General features: G+C 39.1%; 1 pseudogene; it reads left to right on the forward strand.

Moving 5' to 3' along the window:
* The first annotated feature begins 19,928 nt into the window (after nt 1–19,928).
* Nucleotides 19,929–21,462, forward strand: LOC133817577 (UDP-glycosyltransferase 88A1-like; annotated as a pseudogene).
* The last annotated feature ends 1,682 nt before the right edge of the window (nt 21,463–23,144 follow it).

Below are 23,144 nucleotides of genomic sequence, written 5' to 3' on the forward strand. Positions count from 1 at the left end.
AAAAGTGATTGTCTATGCATCATGTTATTTGAAGGGTGTGACTTGAACTAGAGTAGAGTTACTGGTGGGCAAGGTGGCCAACATTACATTCGAGTTTACTATTTCAGAGAGGATTAAAGGAAAACAGTTGAGTGAACCACATATGGGAAGAATTGAGGGGAATGTCTTAGCTGGATTAGCTAAGGACTATGTAGTGTCAGGTATGCGTTTATTGTGGTACATGGATCAGACTTGGGATCCGATGGACACTAGGATTAAATGAGGGATTCTGGATGAATCTCATATTACCCTCTTATTCTCTTCATCCAGACATCACAAAGATGTACCAGGATCTGAAAACTTTTTAGTGGTGGCCTGGGATAGAGAGGGATGTAACAAAATATATGGCAAAGTTTTTAACCTGTTAGCAGATCAAGACAGAGTAATAGAAACCAGTAAGGCCATTGTAGCCTTTGTGCATTCCATAATGGAAGTAAAAGAACATTGCGATTGATTTCGCAGTGGGGTTGCCTAGGATAGTGGGTCAGCATGATTTGGTTCGAGTCATTATGGACCGGTATACAAAGTCAGCTCACTTTTATGAGTAAGGATGAGTAATACAGTTGATCAAGTTACATACCTCTATGTGAGATAGGTAGTACGCCTTCATAGAATTCGAGGTTTATCTTATCAGATAAGGACCCTTTTATTACTTCCAAGTCTTGGGGAAGGTTGCGGGAGGCGATGAGTATACAATTGGAGTTTAGAACAGTTGATTATCCTCAGACTGATGGTAAATCAGAGAGAGTTATCCAGTTACTGGAGGGGCACCTTATGAGATGTTGTATGGTAGGGAATGTATATCACCCATTCACTGGGATGAGATGGATGATATGTTATATCTAGATCCTGAGGTAGTTTAGGGAACCATTGAGGATATTGAAAAGGTTAGAGCTCGGATGCTCACTTCCCAAAGTAAATAGAAAAGTTATGTTGATCTAAAATGTAGGAACATGGAGTTTCAAGTGGAAGACTGTATCTTCCTTAGAATATCACCATGGAGAGGGGTGAGGAAATAAGGGGAAGTTGAGCCTTAAATTTGTGGGACCATTTGAATCCAGGATAGGATCAGTCAGGTTGCCCATGGATTGGCCTTAGTTTTGGCACTGTTGGTTGTATACAATGTATTTCAGATTTCCATGTTGAGGAAACGTGTGTTAGATGAGACTCATGTGTTGAGTTATGAGGATTTGGAATTGGAGGCTAAGTTGTCCTGTGAAGAGCTAGCCAGTTTATATAAGAGACAGAAAGAACAAAGTTCTGAGAAACAAAGTTGTACCTTTAGTTAAGGTATTATACAAAAACAGTAAGGTCAAGGGAGTGACCTGGGAACTGGAATCAGTTATGCAGGATTGATATTCAGGGATACTTAGTTAAAATTTCGAGGATGAAATTTCTGTGAGGGGATAGTTGTAACGTCCCAAATTTCCTAATAAGGCTTAGGGCCTTGATTAGGGGGCCAGGATGGAAAATTATGGAATTATGTGATTATATGATATTTATGTGTATCATTATGTGATTATGTGAGTTATATTATAATATGACTTGATATGCATGTTTAGGTGTATTAAATATGCATGTGGGCCCATTTCAGTTTAATTGGGTAATTATCATAATTTGGCCCGTTTTGGGTATATTTGGCATATATGTGGTATAGGTGTGGTACTGCATTACTATATGAATATGTTTGGGTTACTCGGCACGAGACAATCCTAGGGAGAAAGCTAGTGGGAAAGTCACAACGAGATCCATATTTGACTCGGCGTGAGTCAAGAGGTATATTGGGTATTTAGCACATTACCAGGATATTGGGTAATGGGAATGATATATTGGGAGTTAGTGAGATCAGGGGGAAATTCTGAGAATTTTGACTATTTTACCCTGGGGAGCGTTTTTGGGACTCCGAGCATTAGGATTTGCTTGAGGTTACTTAAGCTTGAAGTAACCTATCAGAAATAAAAGAACGTTCATGACGTTCTCTCTCTCTCCTGTTCCCTTTTCGACACTCGTTCGCATTTTTGAAGGAAACACGAGTTTTAGGACTCAGATTCAAGAAAGGATCGAGGAATAACGATTCTAGGGAAGATTATAATATTATTACTTGAAAGATTTAGTTGGGAAACGACTCAATCAGAGGTAATCCAAGTTGTAAGTTTTTAGTTTTCAAATTTTTAAGCTTTGATTGGATTTTATGTTTTGATGAGTTTTTTGATGATTTGAGACTTGGGTTTTAATGGTTTTGGGAAATTAGGATGTTTGGGAACTTTAATTTTGGGATTTGGATATGCTTGGATAGGCTTTTGGAAGGTTTTAAGTGGGAAAAATCGTAGAAAATGGCTGGTTTCGTTGTCAAGTCATGACCTTGTTCTTGCAAGTCGCGACTGGGATGAACCAGGAGCCAGGAGGGCTTTGCCTGGGGGGCACGCCATGACCCAAGAGGGGCCAAGTTGCGGCCCGCACCTTGAAGCCTAGGAAAATGCTCTCTGACTTGGGGACAAGTCGCAACCCTCAGGGCCAAGTTTCGACCGGCCTGTGCCTTTTTGCCAAGATTTTGTTTTTAGCTGTGGGAACTTAATTCTACGGGGCCTAGGATAGATCCTACTACCTAGTTGAGTAGGATTTGATGTCCCAGAGGCTAGGTTTTGGTCCGGAAGTATTTATTTATTCATTTTTGATGAGGTTTTGTATTATGGTTATGACTAGGTTATTGCTAGGGGCTTGGAAACAGGATCGTGCTTGAGGGTCGTTTATCGGTAACCTGTGCTTGGACCAAAGGTAAGAAAACTACACCCAGTATGTGATGCATGCGATACATGTGATTATGGCATGGTATGGATATTGAATATTGAATTGATCAGAGCTTGAGTCTCTATAAATGTGCATGATCATAATTATGATGGTGAATGTTGAGTAAGCATGTTTAATGCCTTATATTTGGATATTTGACATATGATATATGCCTAGTTGCATTGCTTACTTATGAGTGGCACTGACTCATTAGTCAGAATGACATTGGTGTTAGTATTGGTCGCAAAGTCTTGACTTATCAGTCATGATCGGCAATAGTACTGAGCGCTGGTCGTATGGAATTGACTTATGAGTCAAGAGCGGCATTAGCGTATTGAACGTGGAGCCGAAATGATTAGATCTAATCAACATGAGCATTAAATGCTTGACCAACCTTAAGGTCGAAGAAAACTGAAAACGCTTGTCTGGTCTAAAGGCTAGTTACTTAAAGCCAGGGCCAAAAGGCTCAGGTGACTGAAACGTCACACGGCTTAAGGAGCAGATCCCCAGAGATGGACTCATTAGTCATCTATTCAGGGAGCGGATCCCTAGAGATGGACTCATTAGTCATCTATTCAGGGAGCAGATCCCTAGAGATGGACTCATTAGTCATTTATTCAGGGAGTGGATCCCTAGAGATGGACTCATTAGTCATCTATTCAAGGAGCAGATCCCTAGAGATAGACTCATTAGTCATCTATTCAGGGAGCAGAACCCCAGATTGACTTGACAGTGATCTATACAGGGCACAGGGCCCCATAATCATTTATTTGGATTTGCCTGCATGCATGAATATGGCTATTACTGCTAGGCATGCTTATTATGATTTAGTGACATGTTATTATCTGTTTATGAGCATGATGAGTTTTCTTGCTGAACCTCGGCTCACGGGTGCTATGTAGTGTAGGTAAAGGCAAAAGAAAGCTGGAGCATCCTTGAGTTGGAGAGCTTAGGTGACGATGTGTACATATGCGGCTGCTCGACCACCACGACCGAGGGTTTTAAGTGGAACTAAGGTTAAACCATATTTTACCGCTTAGGTCTGATGGTTGTAACTCTTTTATTGTAATTACTCTTAAAATATATTTTGGGATCCCAATGTGTACGGTAAACGTTTTAGTGAAAGGTTGTATCATTGACCAAAATTTTTAACCCTAAACCGTTAATCACACTTAGTTACACAATTATGGTCAAATGACTCGTTTAGCGAGTTTAACACTATTTAAAATTCACAGCGTAACGGTCCCTAGGTAGTAGGGCATTACAACTTGGTATCAGAGCGAGCCAAGGTTAAGGGTTCCTGTAGACAAGCTGGGCATGTACACTCGTCACTAAAGACAAGCTTCACTCAGAGTATGGTAACTATTTATTTGGTTATGCGCTTAACTGCTTACATAGAATGTAAATTCTTTACTTGCATATTGTATTAGGGAGCATGAGATTCTGATAGAGCCTGGCTCTTGATTATTGATATGATTATATGATTACCTGCTCAGTGAATATATAAATGTGTTATTTCATAAATTTATTTTAACATAACTATATATAATCAAAATAGCTAGAATTTTAATAAAAAAAATTAAATATATATATACAAATATAGCCAAATTTCAAAATAAATAATAATAAAAATTAAAAATAATCATAAACATATATATTTAATGAAATCTACACAATGTGATATGTAAAATTAAAGAAATTTATACATTTTCAACAAAGTAAAAATTTTCTTAGAATCTATGGAAAAAGCTCATAATAATGTAAAGCAAACACAAAATCACATTTACTATTCATTTTTATGCATAACCTAAGATTTTTTTTTAGATAAAATTAATTAAAACCATTAAAAAGGGAGAGAATACCTTACCTTTTAAGCCCTAGAATTCGCAGAAATTCGCCTCTCGTTTGCCTCTGTTTGTGCATTTGTGTGTTTGAGAGGGAAGGAAGAGGGGGAAGGAGGTATATATTAGTGGGGACATCCAACGTCTCCACTGGGAGACGTGCCACGTGTCCCACGTCTACCAGTGGGAGAGGTTGGATGTCTCCCTGGACACGTGTTTAGACCCCAAATTTCCAATGTCTTCTTGTACTTTTAATGTCTTACAATTTTAGTAATTAATAAAAAAATTCAATGTCTCCCAACATAAGAAATTTAAAATCCCTCTTAATTTTTAATGACTTACACCATTGGTTTAAGACATTGTAGGGAGTCATTGAATGTTAAAATTGTTGTAGTGAATAAAACAGAATGTGCTATGTGCTAGTTTGGTACAGTTGTGCTGTGGGGGAACACTACTACAAAAATAGGCTTTTAGGACACTTTTTTAGGGCACTCACCTAGATGCGAGCCCTAGAAACATCTCTTAGACTTTTTAGGACACTTAGTGAGAGTCCTTAAAAATTACATTTTAGAACTCGCAATGCGAGCCCTAATTACTGATGCGGATCCTAAAAGTTTTATTAATTTTTTTTAGAAATTTTTTTATTATTAATTAAACAAGAAAAAGAAAATAAAAACACTCGATACTCACTTTTCCCTCTCTCTTCCTTGTATTCCCTCTCTCTTCCCCCGATTCTCTTTCCCTCTCTCTCTCCCGCCTGCATCACTACAAGGCCCGACAAGCACCCTACCACCGTCCACCGTTGATGCGTCAGACTAGGCGACACAGAAGGTCACCGAACTTCGACCCCCACTAGCCCAGCCCCTCATTTTCCCTCCTCCGCCGCGTAGAGCCGTTTGAAGTTGCGGTGGCTCTATGTTTCCAAAACACTTCTACGTGTTTTTCAACTGTCTCGAGCAACCCCAACCCAAACGACCACCACCACTGCATTCCTCGTGCTTTGGGCTTCAAGACCCACTAAAAGATCAGACTCAACAGTCATTAGAATTGGAAGTTGACGTTCGCTAGAATCCATGGAGGTCCGAGAAATAAAAGTTCAAATCCGGCCATTCTAGGCCGTTCCAAGAAGAACCACCACCACCACCACCACCACCACCACCACGATCCCCGAGAATTGGGCTTCAAAGCCCAGTTGTTGTCTTCCCAAACCACCACCGTGGAGTGGTAGCACCACCGCTGACGCCGACCAAATAGAGCCCTAAAAAACCTCACTTTTTAAGACTCTCAAATAGAGGTCTCACGGGGGACGTGCCCTAAAAAGCCTTTTTTGTAGTAGTGAAAAATAGTTGTAGTTGTATTGTGGGGAAAAGCAATTGCAGCTGTGCTGTGGGAGGAATAGGGAGGCATATATGATATTTTGCATAAACCCAAAGAACTAAAATATTATATTTCCTAAAATTCATAATGTTGAGTTTTAGTATAAAAATGGGGAATAGGGTTGGTGTACTTATAGGAATTGAGTTTTAGTATTGTAATGCTAATCATTTGTTTTTATCCACAAAAGTCAAAAATTGAAACATCTCATGTAAATTAATTAATTTCAAAGAAACTCAAATGACTAACTAATGAAATATCAAGATTAAATATACCTAAAGTCTTGATTTCAAGATTAAATATTTCAGTTATGAATTTTAATTTTTTAATTTCAAAGAAACTCAAATGACTAACTAATGAAATTTCAAGATCAAATATACCTAAAGCCTTGATTTCAAGATTAAATATTTCAGTTATGAATTTTAATTTTTTTAATATTTCTAATTGATTTCCTCATTTTGTAAGTCAAGAACTCTGAAAAACCCTCTTCTTATAAAATATTATTGAATATCTAAATAATCAAATGATTAAGTAAAGTGTTAGTTAGGCAATACAAAGAAATGAACACAATGCCACACCCAATGATTGAACTTATTAGTAAAAGTTAAGCAAACAATGATTCAACAATAAAAGACTCATTCTTTTTTATTACAATTCTGTGTTGTATAAGTCCACTAATCCTGTTTGGCGAGCACCATTCGTCTTGTGTGACTTTGTACTTGTGAACTCATTTCACATCACCTTTGTCATGATCCACCTTCTTTTGAAGATGAAGAGTTCTTCCTCCCAAAGAACACTACGTGAGATCCCATCATCCTTGAAGATTTACGCTAAGCTTTTAAAATCCCTTAAATGTTTAGCCTAATCTACACGAACTTCGAAGATTGCTTTTACAAAAAATTAATTGGCGGCAAAACCCCCTCATCTTTATATTTTGAGAGTTTTAAACCCCCAATCTTTATTTTTGGTGGGTAAACCTCCCAAACCATAGTTCAATTAACAAATTCTCAGTTCCTCTTTGTTTTTGTCGCTATTTGCAAACATGTACCATCTAGGTCATAAATGTGATCCACGTCATTAATAAATATTATTTTAATTAATTTTAAAATAGAAAATAAATTTAAGAATATTAAACATTATTAACATAATATCTTTAAAAAAAAAAAACATGATTTACTCAAAACCTAAATCTAATTTCAATTGTTCATCTAGATTATTTTCCCTTCGAACATGAGTTTGGTTATCTAGGACATTCCTGTCTTCATGCCTAAATGTAGGGTCATCCCTTGGCTGAATATGACTCAGCTCGCGGTCTCGACTTGGTTGCCTTCAATGTGAGTTAAGATGCTCACGTAGGTCGGGTTGATAGTTACTGCAAATTCTATGAGCAAAAATCAATTGGTCTCTCAGATCGAGTTCTTACCTTTGAGATAAAGTTTTATGAACACTTTTTGACATGTTCTCATGACGGGTTTTCATCCAATAACTTCTCTCAGCAAAGCTCACCACCCATTGTTGTGGTTGGTGATGTTGGCTGCTGACCTGGGCTTTGATCCCAATTTCACGAGATCGAGTAACTTGTGTGACTTCTCTCTGAGCAGAGTTTCTTTGAGCTCGATTTAAGGGAGTCGAAGCTCAGGGAGGTGATAGATGATGAATGGGTAATGGAGGATACCATATAAGGGAATCAGTTGATCGACCACTTGGACGTACAGTCTGAGGTCGCCTTTCATCCACCATGATCTCTTTTTCTACTAGTGGTATTTCCTCCCGATTTTGATTGTTAAATGGGACTCGAGCTGGTGGATTTGGGGGAATCCCGTCTCTGTTCGTTCGCACAGAATTGGTCTTAGCTTGCTGAATAGGTTGCTCATTCCTGGGAGCTTGTCCCGAAGGTAGGGAGCTAGGAGTAGCGGTTCTAACCGAGAGACTAATGTTTGCGTGGTTGCGTCCATGCGACCTGGTCCTCTGGGAGCCGCTAGCTCTCCTCCCAGCATTTGGGTCAGTTACAGGGAGTAATCGGGACACTTTCTCATCAATACTCCTATTGGCATGGGCGATCTGGTCCTTGACCTCAACATTCTCCTGTTCAACTAGTCCCATGTAATATGAGGAAATGCAGGCTTCCCTCATGGGACGTGTCAGAGAGCTACCTGTATCCTGGTTGTTCCCAACATTACTCTAAGGATGTTTTCTAGCACGTCAAGAAGTACCCTCTCTAGTTGGGATTGGCAGTTGATAGTCCATTTGGTTAGTAGGCAGGGCTGACTCATCCTCACACGCTGATCTTCTGGTCACCATCACCATCTCTTCACAATTTTGAATAGAAGTTTCAAGCCTAATTTAGCTCTCAATGAAAGCACCAAACTATTGATGCAATTTTTCATCAACTAAGAATTAAGAAACTTAAAAGAGAAAATTAAGCTTGATCAAAACTGTAAATAATAAACACAAATTTTTACGTGGTTCAGTGGTTAACTCCACCTAGTCCACGAGTCAATGTTATTGTTGCATTTTTCTCAAGAGAATTAATTAGGACAATTTCTCCAGAGTTTCGATATATAAAATGCTTCGTCCTTTTTTCTGTCCACTCCCTCTCTATTTATAGGGGGAAAATGGACAGGTTTGGTAAGTTAGAAAAATGGGTAACTACCCTTTATTACATTAATTACATGATTAATTACATTTAGTATGAAAAATCTCAATAATCTTTATATGGATATAAGTTACGAATCTTCAAGGATTTATATCTGTGCCTCCAGCCTATCAGTCACGAGAAGAAGTCTTACTGCGTGAGCTCAAACGTTCCAGGATAGTTCGATCTGCTTATCAGGTTACATGAGATAGATTTAGGAGACCTCAGGATCTACCTAAACGATCTCCTCGATTCATTGATGACCTATGCTTGGACCGACCTAAGCATCTGGAAGTCAGCACCATGAACCTAGAGCTAAAGAAGGCTTCATTAAATGATGCACAACTGCATCATGAACAAGACACGCCAGCTTGTGTTTTCAGGTACAACATAAAGCTAACATGGTTCCTAACCTATTTCACCATTAACATGCATTAAAGCTTCAAGAAACCTAATCATACCATCTATGGAAATTCAAGAACGTGTTATAAACTTACCTCAAGAGTTTATAGAACCCTAGATCATGAAATTCTTCAACTCAAGTGCCCTAGAAGATAGATTATGAAGTTTTCTTCTTCTTTCTTAGATTCCAAGCCATAGCCTAGAGAAAGAGAGAGAGAGAGAGAGAGAGAGAGATTTTTGGTGTTTCAATTTTGTTTGAGAGTAATTATGAGAGAATGAGCAAGTAACCTAACCCTAATCTCATCATTTCCTATTTATAATGAAATCCCAAATATCTAATTACTAAACTACCCTTTATTAATCACTTAAGTAAGCCTATCCTCAAGCCCCTAATGGTAATTCTCCATTCAATTACTAACTCTCACAATTCTAAATTAATGAAATCCCCATAAATTAACTGTGGACACTCAAAATTCCATGCTTGTAAAAGGTCCAAGGCACATGCTAAGGTCCCATAAACGCCTAAATACTTGCCTGAGTCACGAGACCCTTGGGCCATCTTCGTCTCGCAACTGCCTACTCTCGGGGCCCCCAGCGAGGCCACGTCTCGCGCATAATAGCCGCATGCAGCCGTAAGGCCACGTCTCGCACAGGAGCGTCTCGCGAGGCCCCTGCCTCGCGCCTCCTCTCGGCGCACCCAGCGAGGCCATGTCTTGCACATAACAGCTACATGCAGCCGCAAGGCCACGTCTTGCGTAGGAGCGTCTCGCGAGGTCCCTGCCTCTTGCCTCCTCTCGATGCACCCAGCGAGGCCACATCTCGCGCATAACAGTCACATGCACCCGCGAGGCCACGTCTCGCGAGGCCCTTGCCTCGCACCTACTCCCGGCGCACCCAGCGAGGCCACGTTTTGCACAAGAGCGTCTCGCGAGGCCCCTGCCTAAAACAGAGAAATTAAAAAAGAGAGTTTCGATAAGGCACATAAAGATGAATGATCACATATGTATATATATTTATATATAAAAAGAGTTTTAATAATGTAACAGGACTTAGAGAAATTACAAGCAAAATAAGGCTCAAATGAGCATAAAACCACATTGGACTAAAATGACAAAAATCGTAGAATGATAATCTCAAGGCCTCCTACCGTAGGAGTTCCACTCAGTCGCCCTGGCAATGACATGCTTACAAAATGAGGAAAAATTGAAGTTTGGATTTTGCCTCCATACTCCATAGAGGGCGCGCTCTATGGATCTATACTCAATATCAGCCTTATCCGCCTCTAAGGAAGCGACCCTCCCCTGCAACGTTGCGATGGTAGCCTTTGCACCCTCAAGGTCGACCTCCAAGCAAGTGACCTTCTCCTATAGCATCACAGCCTTGGCAATCGCTCTCTTCTTCTTTTTTGATGATGAAAAGGCCTTCGCCAGGGCCTTCTCCAGCTTAAGTTTCGTTTCAGCAAGCTCCCTCTCAAGCCCCTGGACCTGGACCGTGAGACGATCCCTTTCAACATTCGACGTGGAGAGGTCCTAAGCCGAGTCGGCAAATCGCTGAGCCACTATATAGGTCTGCACAAGAAAAATAACAATAATGATGATAAGCAAAAAAAAAAAAAGATAGAGAAAAAGGATAAGGCTGACGTAAGATGCATGAGCTCACCCAAGTGGCAGAACGTACAAGAGTCTCCCCGAGCTCCGACATGGCGAAATTCCTAAGACCTCTCAAATCAGCCTCACGAAGATCCGTGGTGACCTGGACATACCGTTTCCCATAAGAGGCCGCCATGCGGACCACCCAGGGCGCCCCTTCCAAGCCAAGGGTGCTTGGCTAGGTAGGGATGGATGACCCGCTCGCTGAAGGAGGAGGGGGCACAGGAAGATCGGAAAAATGAGCCCTCGATGGACTAGGATTAAGGGAAGCCTGAAGGAAAGCATCGATGTCCTCAGAATAGGGACAGACGAAGCCCCTCGACATGGCCTGTTGATCGTGGGAGTGGGAGGCCATGTCATGGTCTATAGGGGCTAAAGGAGGGCACCCCCTAGGAGACAAAGATGTTCGGTGGGGTTGCCTATGTCCTAAGGAGGCCCCCTCTGGCACACACTCTACCTCACCCCCATCCGAGTGAGGTTAAGCCAAAACAACCTTTTTCTTCCCCTTAGAAATAGTCCACAATAACTCAGGCTCCAAAACCGGGGATAACTGGTGATGGTTGAGGTTGGTCACGGTAAAGAGACATAAAACCATTTTTTCGGCAGGGTCAGCCTCGAGAAATTTATCCAGTGCATCCGCCTCCAGCCCGGGAACTTAACGCATGGAAAAATTCTTTGCACAATCAACACAGTTGCCGACACGAACATAAGTTCCAAAAAAAAAAACTTGAAGTACTTACTAGGAGCTGAGTGAAAGTGCTCAGGAACAGAGAGGGGACCCATCACAAAGAAGAAGTTCTGCTTCCAAGACCCTGGGTTGGATACAGAACCCTCTATCAAGGAGACCGAAGAATTGGCTTTTTGCAAGAAATAAAAGCCTTTGGATTTAGGAGAGGGCATGAGGTTGTACATGAAATGCACATCTTGGGCCGTGGGAGCATGCCCGTATCACTCCTTATACGCAATAAAGAGGCAACTCAAGGTCAGCCAGCTGTTGGGCGCCAATTGGAGCGGAGCAAGGTCAAAATGGTTGAGAACCATATCGAAAAATGGGTGTAATGGGATTGTGCCACCCACTTTCAAGATATGCTCGCTCATGGCCACATAACTCAGACTTGGGCGATCAACCCGACACTTGTTCGAAGGAATGTATAGTTTGTATTCCGGGCTAACACAATAGTTCTCCGCTAATTCCAACAATTTATTCTCAGACATATGGGACACTAAGGTGGATGCCAACAGGGGCTAGTGTCTTGATTCTCAGTGGCCACCTGTCGTCGTGCTCTCTTCGACATATCTAAAAAACCAAAAGAAAAAGGTGAGGTGGAAACAGGGCACTTTACCCTCCATTTTTTCTTCCTAGCAAGGGTCTTCCACCGAGGCACCGAGTGTGAAAGCGCTAAGTAATGGAAGACGGAGAACAAGGGTTGAGGAGAAGATGGGACAACCCCATGACAGTCATTAGGGGAAAACGGGGTAGGAGGCTCAGGTGGGAGATTTCCCTCCATAAACTCCAACTCCATCTGCAAATCTAAAAGGGTCACCCTAAGGTTCGTTATATGGTCGTTAAGGTCAAGGGGGAAAAATACTTCGTCTCCCCTCAAAACTGAGTCTATTTCGCTCTCTACCACCCATATTTTACATCTAAGTTCAGCCATGTGCTCAAGATGACGAATACGGGCCTGCCTTAAGGTGTCGTAGTCTTGGTGAGGGCTGTCCTCGGGGGACTCCGAGTCTGAAGACAAGTCAACAAACTCGACCCCCGGAGGAGCGTTGAATGGTCCTTCACATGCCATGAGACCTCGTCCTGAAAGAAAAAAGGGTTCACGTATAAATGAGAGGATTGATACAAAACACAAAGGAATGGGCTCAAAACCTCTAGGCACAAGCACTCTAAATAACCAACTACGGGGTATGAATGAGGGCATGCAACTGGGTTAACTCACGACGAGCTCAGGCCAAAGTACCCCATCCCGAGTGGTGCTAATTTGGACCCAATAAACATAAGGGAGAAAGAAAGTATACCTCAAGCAAGTAAAATTGGGAGTTGCTTTGGTCAAAAGGAGGTCGAGGGCCAAAAGCACCGTCACGGTCAAAGAGAGGCAAGTGGTCGAAAGTACGCGTCTGCAAAAACAAAGGAAACAGGTGTTTTAGTCCTCAAATACCTGCATGGATATAGACATACAAGAAATGAAATCAAATAAAAAAAAAAGGACAAGACAGCAAAAGTGAGGTTGTGGGGGATTGAACCCCTTACCTCTTGAAAGGAGCAAGGATCTCAAAACCACTAAGCTGAAGAGGTAAGGTGTAAATAATAGGCAAGATATGAAGGCTTATTTATAGGAGCCACAGGCTCATCCTAACCATCGAACCTAAGGCCCGATCAATGGCCAAGAAGGGAGCTTGGCATCTCCATTGGTATCCATGAAGCAAAGTGATATGTGTTGGGGTTTTATGCCCTAATTAAAACCCAAATTCTTTGTAATCTCATTTTATTATCAATAAAAGAATAGAAATCATTTTTTGACTTGGTCAATCACTTTGCTCACATGTTTTATTTTCATGATTATTTGTTTAATATAAACTTCTATTAAATCCCGAGCATATAGCTAATCTTATTTATAGTGACGTAATCACAGTGGAATATAAATATGATTATATGTTCAAAAAATAAGTTAGTCCTAAGATTAGTCAGTGCACTGGATTTACACTGACTTGCCAATCTACGATATGATCTACTTACACATTACAGTGTTATGTTCTTTCTAGAACATTAGCAAAGTAGATAAGATCGGATGTATTTGTTACATCGGACAAGACCGATATTGACAATTGATAAGATAAGTAAACATACCGTTATTATCTATTCTAGTCATATCATATAGTTGACCATAGGTAATTCAATCTCAATTCTGAGTGGTTAGTATTCTAACTGATTGTATTATTTGAGTTCTTTGACTTGTTCGTTACCAGTTTACCCTACGGACTAGCCCATACTTACATCTTGGGAACTCGGTAGAATAATTGAGTGGAAGTGTTAATCATAGATATGAACATCTATAGCTTCTGATGAAGAAGTGAAACGATGGTTTCCTTTTAGTTTGGTTCAAGGTGATAAATGATAGAGATCTCATTTCAGTAATTAAATTAGTTTACTGAAATATCATTTACAAGGAACTAAGTGTTTTAAGGATAAAATACAATGAGGGGTAAAACGGTATTTTAGTCCTATCTCATTATAGACCGTCTATAGTGGATTGAGTGACAATTATGGTTGTAACAATGGTTAATTAATAGCGTATCTATATTTGTTATAGAGCGTTCTATGAATTCAAGAGTGCAATTCTGAGTCTATAGTGGAGTCACGAGGAATTAATAAGTTAGTAAATTTATTTGTTAGATTTATGATAACTTATTGGAGCTTGATTTCATAGGCCCATGGTCCCCATTGTACTTTGGATAAAATCATCTAGATAGTCTCAATTAATTGATTTAATCATCAATTAGAATTATCAAAGTTGACCAGGTCAATTTTGGATAGTTTCACAGAGTTGTGTAATTTTGAGAAGAAAAGATAATTTATGGCAGATTTATTAATTAAGATAAATTGGTATCTAAATTAATAAATAAATTTAAATCAAGGTTCAAATTATAAATAATTAATTTGATAAAGGATTTAAATAATTATTTAATTAATTAAATCAATAGAAAATAATACAGGCCTTGATTTTAAGTCCAATGGGCTTATAATCAAATGAGAAATTTCACGGGCCTATAGCCCATGATAATTTCGACCTAGGGCTTCAAAATAGCTATTATTTTATTGATTTTTTAATTAAATTAAATGACCTAATTGAGTCTATAAAAGGAGTGCTTAGAGAGAAGTCGAAACAGAAGTTTGATAAGTCTCAAGTCAGATTTTCTGATAGTTTTATATTCTCTCTAAACACAAGTCCTTTTCTAAGCCACTTTGTTATTTTCTCTTCTTCTCTCTATATCTATCTCATGTGTTGAGAATTGCCCACACTAGTCTAGGTGGTTCTAAGGATACATTGGAAGATCGTGAAGAAAATAGAAGATCGGTTCAGTTTCTTGATAATACTCTGCGACAGAAAGGATACAAGAGATAGAGAAACTGAAGGAAGGACTCTTAATTCTGCTGCGTATACTGTAAGTATTATATTATTTGTTTCTCTTTGAATTCAATTTTAGAAACATGTTTTAGGCTATCTTGTATTAATTTGTTTAATATTAGATATACATAAAAATAAATAAAGATCCTGTATAAGCTAATCCAACAATATGCTCACGTTCAATCACAAGGATCACCACTAACACCACGTATGCTTTCAAGGCGCCATACCAAAAAGTCTACCAGAGCGCCTAAAGGCCCTCTCCTAGACTAGGGGGCAAGTGTGGATGCACAAAATTCCACGGTTGTTAAAGGTCCAAGGCACATGCTAAGGTCCCATAAATGCCTAAATACATGCCTGAGCCGCGAGACCCTCGGGCCACGGTCGTCTCGAAACTGCCTACTCTCGGCTCCCCAAGCGAGGCCACGTCTCGCGCATAACAGCCACATGCAGCCGCAAGGCCACGTTTCGCGCAGGAGCGTCTCACGGGGTCCAGACCTCGCGCCTCCTCTCAGCACGCATAACAGCCGCATGCAACTGCGAGGCCACATCTTGCGAAGGAGCGTCTTGCGAGGCCCTTGCCTCGCACCTACTCTCGGTGCAGCCAACGAGGCCAGGTCTCACGCAGGAGCATCTCGCGAGGCCCCTGCCTCGCGCCTCCTCTCGGCGCACCCAGCGAGGCCACGTCTCGCGCATAACAGCCGCATGCAGTCACGAGGCCACGTCTTGCGAGGCCCTTGCCTTGCACCTACTCTCGGTGTACCCAGCGAGGCCACGTCTCATGCAAGAGCATCTTGTAAGGCCCCTGCCTCGCGCCTTCTCTCGGCATATCCAGCGAGGGCACGTCTCGCGCAGGAGCGTCTCGCATGGCCCCTGTCTCGTGCTTCCTCTTGGCGCACCCAGTGAGGCCACGTCTCGTGCATAACAGCCGCATGCAACCGCGAGGCCACGTCTCGCGCAGGAGCGTCTCGCGAGGCCCCTGCCTCGCGCCTCCTCTTGGTGCACTCAGCCTCGCCTCGCCACAGCCGCACCACTAGGGGTCGTACACATACTGAGCCTCGTTAGAGGGGCCTTATCTCACCCCTTAAGATTAGTGCCACCGACTGGGCACCACTCTTACCGTGAGTCTAACAAGAGGTAAGATCAAGGACCTCTCTAACACACTATTAAGGACGAATTGGGGAAGCTTCATAGCGATTCACACAAAGTCAAAAGAAGTACGGATACTAAGCCCATGGCAGACAAGTAGTGGTCTCGTACAAGTGAGGTACCTGTTATGCTCTATGCTAGACAAACTCTGACACTCGTACTAGGCGAGTAGTGGAGGCACAATCGGGTACTAAGGTGGAGGTGCTCCCACGAACTCTGACCATGTACTGAAGTCCACACCACTACACTTGATACCACTCTCTTGACACCGTACTTATGTACAATCTGTTCTCCTGGACCACAATGTATCAGGGGCCATTAGAGCCCACTATAAAGGGAACCCCACTTCAACATTGAAGGGGGTTGGAAAAAACACTGTAGCTTGAGACAACGAAGGAAAACAAGTTCTTTTCCCCATTTTTCTTCTGCAACTATTTTCTATGTTTTTAAGTTTTTGATCACATTGTTGAAGTTCTTCATTGATAAGCAACAGACTTTGGTTTTTCTAACTTAACTTTGTTGACGAGTTCTCACCGTCAACATTAACTTAATTCCATTATTCCACTTATTTCCATAATTCTTGACAATAAAAGTCCAACTACTTGAAGGAAACCATGATATTTTCTATCATCGTATTTTACTCAAAATATTAATATCACATAAACATAATCATTTCAACACGTAACACATATTTATACAAAATTACCAAAGTACCCCTCAAGAGTCAAAAAATACAAAATTTCCCTTACAGGCCAAATTACCTAAATACCCTCAAAACAAAAAGACTAATATTACAACGATCTAGGAAAGTCAGAAGTCGTTAAAGCAATGTTGCAAGTCATGGTATTTTCTTCTTCCTCGGAGGACTCTTCGTAACTCCATGTGGATTTTAGTCCCTTTTTATTGTTCCTCAAAAAGTTGGAACACTCAACCTAAGTGTGTCCAAATCTTCCGCATGTCTTGCATTGAATATTTTTTTTCTTATAAAAATTGAGATGTTTTGAGCAATTGTTACCGTTCTTTGAAACACTTTTATTAGCATTTCTCATCGTCTTAATAAACTTGTTGAAGTTTTTTATTAGGAAACCCATCTCATCACCATCTTCATCCTCAGATTATTTTTCTTTTGAAGCTTTGACGACAATGGAGTTTTCTTTCTTCCTTTGCTTTTGATTGAGCTCATAAGCTCACAAAGAACTCATCAAGTCTTCTACCTTCAAGTTGTCATGATTCTTGCTTTGCTCTGCAGTGATCTTAGGCTGAAACTTATCAGGTAAGGATTTAATAATTTGTCTAACAAGAACATCATCAAACATTTATTTATCCCAAAGGAAAAGACTCATTAGCTATACATAGAATTCAGCTAATGTTTCTTCTCTTAACATGCAAAGTTCTTTGAACCTAGTGTTTAACATTACCAACTTAGTACGCTTCATATCACATTTAACTTCAAAGTGGGTTTGGAGAATACCACAATCGTCTTTGGTTAATTCACATGTAGCCATTAGTTTGATCTAACTTTCATTGACACCATTGAAAATGGCACGAAGTGCCTTGATATTGTAGTTTGAGAGTTTGTCATCTTCTAAACTCCATATAATTTCTAATTTTATACTCACTTCTTTAGTGGCCTCATCCTTCACTGTGGGATGTGACCAACTAGTCAAAACAACTCTCAAGTTCTCACATCAAAGGACTTGATGGATGCTCTCATTCAAACTTTCTATATGGGTAGTTTAATCCATTAGAGCAATGGTGGCCAATTAATTAAAACCTACTTCTCCAATAAAAGACATCTTATAAAAAATGATTAGTTTTCCCAAAATCTCAATAATAATTAAATGAGTTGTGCTCTGATTGTCAAGATTGGTGAAATATGGGGACTAAGTTGTTTACACAATGTGGTGCAAAATCACTTAGCAATTTCACATAATGGAGATGTGAAATTTGAGTTTTTGTGCTAAGCATCTATAATTGACTTTTTTTGGGGTTTATAGTGATACAATGATGTATTTAAGCATTCCCAAAAAGTTTGGGAATATTTGGAGATATTTTAGGCTCAAAATGGGGCTATAGGCAGAGGAGAGGCAATATGTCACCGGTCGTCGTGTGACATGTCGCCTGGTACTATGACGAGTTGCCTGGGAGCTCACCAATTTAAGCGAGAAAAGCCTTTTTAAGCCTTATTTTGATTGGTTGATGCCTAATTAAGATGCTGACACTAAATATGAATTTAGAGTGTTTGAAAGCCTTGACCACATTTTCTTACTCTCTCCCTCAAAACTTCTCTCTCTAACCTTCTAAGAACACTCATTCTCCTTAAGAAACTCATCAAGAATTGTTTGACTGGTATGAGTTTCAAGACTTGTTAAATCGTAATTTTCATTTTACTCTGTAGAGGCTTCAAGCAATTTTGGGAATGCTTGGAATAGAGAGTTTGGACAACGATACTCTTGTATAAGCCTTATTGGAATCTTCAAATTGGTTCCTCTAAGATAGACTATTTTGATTTCGTCTTTGAGTTTCCCATTACTTTTTGTCATTTATTTTTTTGATAATTCTATTATACTTTATGTGGTAATTTTATTAATCTAGCTGGTGTAAATTCACTCTCTATTTTATGTCATTTTCTAGATTATACTTTAATCTTTGAATTTTCAAAATTTACTTTCATACTATGCATATAATTCTTAATTAGTTTCTAGGGTTCATATCATTGAGTTAATTTCATTTAATCATTGTTGATTTAATGTCTATAAGCCATAAATTCACAACAATGATACTAAGGGTATGTTTGGAAAACCATTTGTAATTGGAATTATTAGTTATGCCTGAGGCAATATAAGTCGCTTCAAGTCACTTCAATATGTCTTGTGTGACTTTGTGCACAGAAAATCCCTTCAAGTCACTTTTGTCACAATCTACCCCGAATATAAAGAATTCTTCCTCCTGAAGAACACTATGCAAGATCTCCTTGTCCTTGATTAATTACAGTAAGCCTTTGAAATCTCTTCAATGCTTAAGCTAATCTACACAAACTTCAAAAATTGCTTTTACAAAACAAACACTCTTAGAAAAGCCCTTGTACATTTTTCTAAGTACTCAATAATACAATAAAATAGTCTTACACAATACAACTCTCAAAATAAACTATACGAGTATTTCTTCACTTAAAAAAATGGTTGTTAAACCCTGACTCAATATTTTATATATAGTAAGGATTCTCTGTCCCCATTAATAACATTATGCAATCAGAGAGATTAATTAGTGCTGGAAAAGAAAAGATGAAAATCAACCAAGAGATTTTTTACTAAAATTAGATTGATTGTTAGAACAGTTATATGAATTATTGCTGAGAAACCTGTCTAGATGTAAAGACTTCAAGATTGATTCTCCACGTCCAAATCAATTAAAACAAACCTTAATTTCTTTTGGACAAGACAATAACCAATTGGAGTTTTTATCTGACTAGATCTTGATTTTCCTTCCTAAAATAGTTGTTGTAACAATCCAATTACGAAATCAACCATTTAATACTTCCAAATTAGCTCAAAACCTTGCCATACACAATCTCTCAAAACGAATCCATAATGATTTATAATTAAATAATATGATAAACGACTTTAAAAAAAACAATTGAATATTTTGACTTAAAAAATACTTTGATACCCATTTAGTTCTCCAATTTTAACCAGAATTAGTTAGATTGAATAATCAAATTGATTAAAAAATCAATCAAATAAATTAGTGCAATATTTGACCATATTTGATTAAATAACTAAATTAATGAATTAATTTATTACAAATAAATTATATCAATGATGCAAAATTGTCACAAAAATACCAATTTAAAATTGAGGTTTTTAAAAAAAATTTTTTTTTGTATTTTTTTACTTTTTATAGTCACTGATTTTTTTTCTTCAAAAATACTAACTTAAGTTTTCAAAAATACGTTTTTTAAAGTTTTATATTTACAAAAATACGGTGTCAATGAAACAACTAAAAAACAACATCTAAACGTTAACCCACTGCATACTAACATGTTTTTTTTTTTATAAAAAAAAATCAAAATATATCTGCAAAACAACTAAACAATAAATAGGCATCAACATAACAACAAAACAACAGAACAACTATAAAAAAACTTAAATAACTAAAAATCAAAATGAAAAAAATAATACATAAAATCTAAACAACACAACAACAACCTCACAACAAACATACTGCAACCCATTACATTTTAAAAAGCAACACACTGCAATACAATATTGAAAAAGCAACTAGAAAATAACAATTGGACAACAACTAAACGTCAACTCACTACATTAAAAAATAACTAAAAAACAACAATAGAATAACTAGAAGTCAACCCATGAAAATAATTAAACACATTGAGTATTGTGCAGCTCTGGGTAATGTGATGGATAAAATTCTATTTAGTCTAAACAAACTGAAACGAACCTAATATACTACCATTCTCATTGGTGTTATTACATTTGGAGTCATTGGGTAGAAGATGAAGTCAACCATAGTCTTATACCCAGCACCAGTCATAGGCTATCTAATCTCCATGGTGGAGCCGGTAAGCTCATACTCACCTTCAAACCATCACTTTCCATTCACATCCTCATAACCATTGCTCCATACAACTCTGATGACACGGCTCCCTACATCGCCACCGTCTCCGCACCACTCCTTCCATCACCTTCCACCATCTCCCACCCATCGTCCTCCCTCCCTCCACCGTAGCCTCTTCGCCCCACCACGAGAACCTCCTCTTTGAATTCATCCGCTTCAACAAGCCTACCGTTCTTCAAGCTCTCAGCTCCATCTCCAAAAACGACGTCAATCACGCATTCATCATCGACTACTTCTGCGCCGAAACACTCACTGTCTCTACCCAGCTCAACATCCCTTGTTTCTTCTTCTACACTTCATCGGCATCTGACTTAGCCACCTCTTTTTATATGCCGACCCATCACTAGAATTCCTAGAAGAGCTTTAAAGACCAAAATACCCTTCAAGATATTCTTGGAGTACCACCGTTCTCGTCTTCCGACATGGCAAAGCCGATTCTCGACCGTCGTGACAAGGCCTATGATAATTTTCTTGCTTGCCCAACTTATTTCTCTGAATCTGCCGGAATGATTGTGAACATGTTTGACTCACTTGAGCCGAGAGCCATCAAAGCCATAACAGACGGCTTATGTGTCCCCGAGGGCCGTTCTCCTCCCATCCATTGCATTGGACCGTTGATCCATACCAAAGAAGGAAGAGGAAAAGTACGGTCCGAGTCACTGAGGTGGCTCGACTCACAACCGAGTTGAAGTGTTGTCTTTCTTTGTTTCGGAAGTCTGGGTTCATTTACTACAGATTAATTCAGAGAAACAGCCACTGGGTTGGAGAGGAGCGGGCATAGGTTCTTGTGGGTGATGCGCAGTCTGGTCTCCTGATCTCCGAACTGTCCTCTCCACCAGGTTGCCCATCGGCAGAGGCCAAGGTGACTTTGAAGGCGAGGTCGATATGGACATAATGCACAGCAAAAATGGAGAGCCAACTATATAAATGTAAATATATAATTGATAACGTAAATTTGAAAAAAATACTGTGCAACAGTAAAAATGAAAGTTTTGAGACAAAAATAGTGTTTTATGTAAATACCCTCTTTAAAATTGTAGCGCACCAATTATTTTTTTATTAATTTGTGTGCTTTATTTTATTATTAATTATTAAGTGTTAGAAATTTATTTTAAATTGTTTGAATTGCTTGGTAGAAATTATGTGAATTTAAATTTGTTAATTATTTATTTAGTTATTTTATTTGTGAATTCATGAGTTTTGGTCGTATGCACTAAGGTGCATAATTAGGGAAATGCACCCTAGCACTTGTGGGTGTCCATGTGCATGGTTGCATGGTGAGCATGCAATAGTTTTTGCCATGCATTATTATTTTATTTTATTTTTATTTAATTAAGTAATTAAATAGAAAAAAATAAAAGGAAAGAACTAGAGAGACGGGGGCGTGAGCATTGGAATGGGAAGCTATTTCTAGTCCTTATTTATTCAGTTAATTGTCTTGATGGAAATTAGGGGTGAGTAAATATTAATGATTGTGGTCATTAGTTGTCTCTTGGCTATTATGGGTAAGTAAGACTTTGGCTGCAAGAGTATGTCTTGGCCTTAGTTGGCCGTGTAGGAGAAAGGAAGAGAGAGAGAGAGGGAGCAACTCATGTGATAGAGAGAGAATGAGAGAAATGGGTGAGTGTTTTTCCATTTTTTTTATAATTAACAAATCACTCTAATTGTAGGGTGATTTTTAGGCAAAAAAACAAGGGATTGGATTTGGGAAAGTTTCTCATTCTCACTAGGAGGCTAGGGCTTGGCACTACACGATATAAAAAGGAAAAGAGATGAGTCTTGGACTCATTGTGGCTGCTGAGTTAGAGAGAGAAAGAGAGGGTGAGTGAGGAAGAAAGAACGAGAGAGAGAGAGAGAGAGAGAGAGAGAGAGAGAGAGAGAGAGAGAGATCCTCTAAGTCTAAGTTCCTTCTCCTTAATCCTAAGATTTTTCTTCTCTTTTCTTGAAATGGGTTTCGAAAACCGTAGGTTGTTCAAAGAGGGTGGCCATTTGTTTTGGGTACTTGATTTCTAGCAAGAGAGGTAATGAGAATCTATAACATTATTGTTGTTGCTTTGTTACCTTGATTCTTGTTTGTTAAATATGTTTAAATGATCATGGTTAATTATTTTTGTTGTATGATCTTGGTTTATGGAATAATTCCATTATTGATTATGGGAAATTTTAATAAAGTTATAGTATGAAAAATACTATTTTTATATAAGCTTGCTTATAAGTTCATGACAACTAAAGCAAAATCTTTATAAGACATAATGATAAGTTTGATCAATCTTTTCTTTTATGTGTATCTCATTGTCATGTAATCAGCCTATTATATACAAAAGATATCATCAAAAATAGGAAACCAAAGATCTCTCCTAACCTTGTGCCCCAAGCCCATCTCTATCTCCTATAATAGCTCAACAAAATAATAGTAATAATTACACTGATTACAAAATATTTCCTAATACCCCCCTCAAGTTGGAGTGTGGAGATCTCGAACACCCAACTTGCGCAA

This window comes from Humulus lupulus, chromosome 1 (genome assembly GCF_963169125.1).
Source record: "Humulus lupulus chromosome 1, drHumLupu1.1, whole genome shotgun sequence".
NCBI lineage: Eukaryota > Viridiplantae > Streptophyta > Magnoliopsida > Rosales > Cannabaceae > Humulus > Humulus lupulus.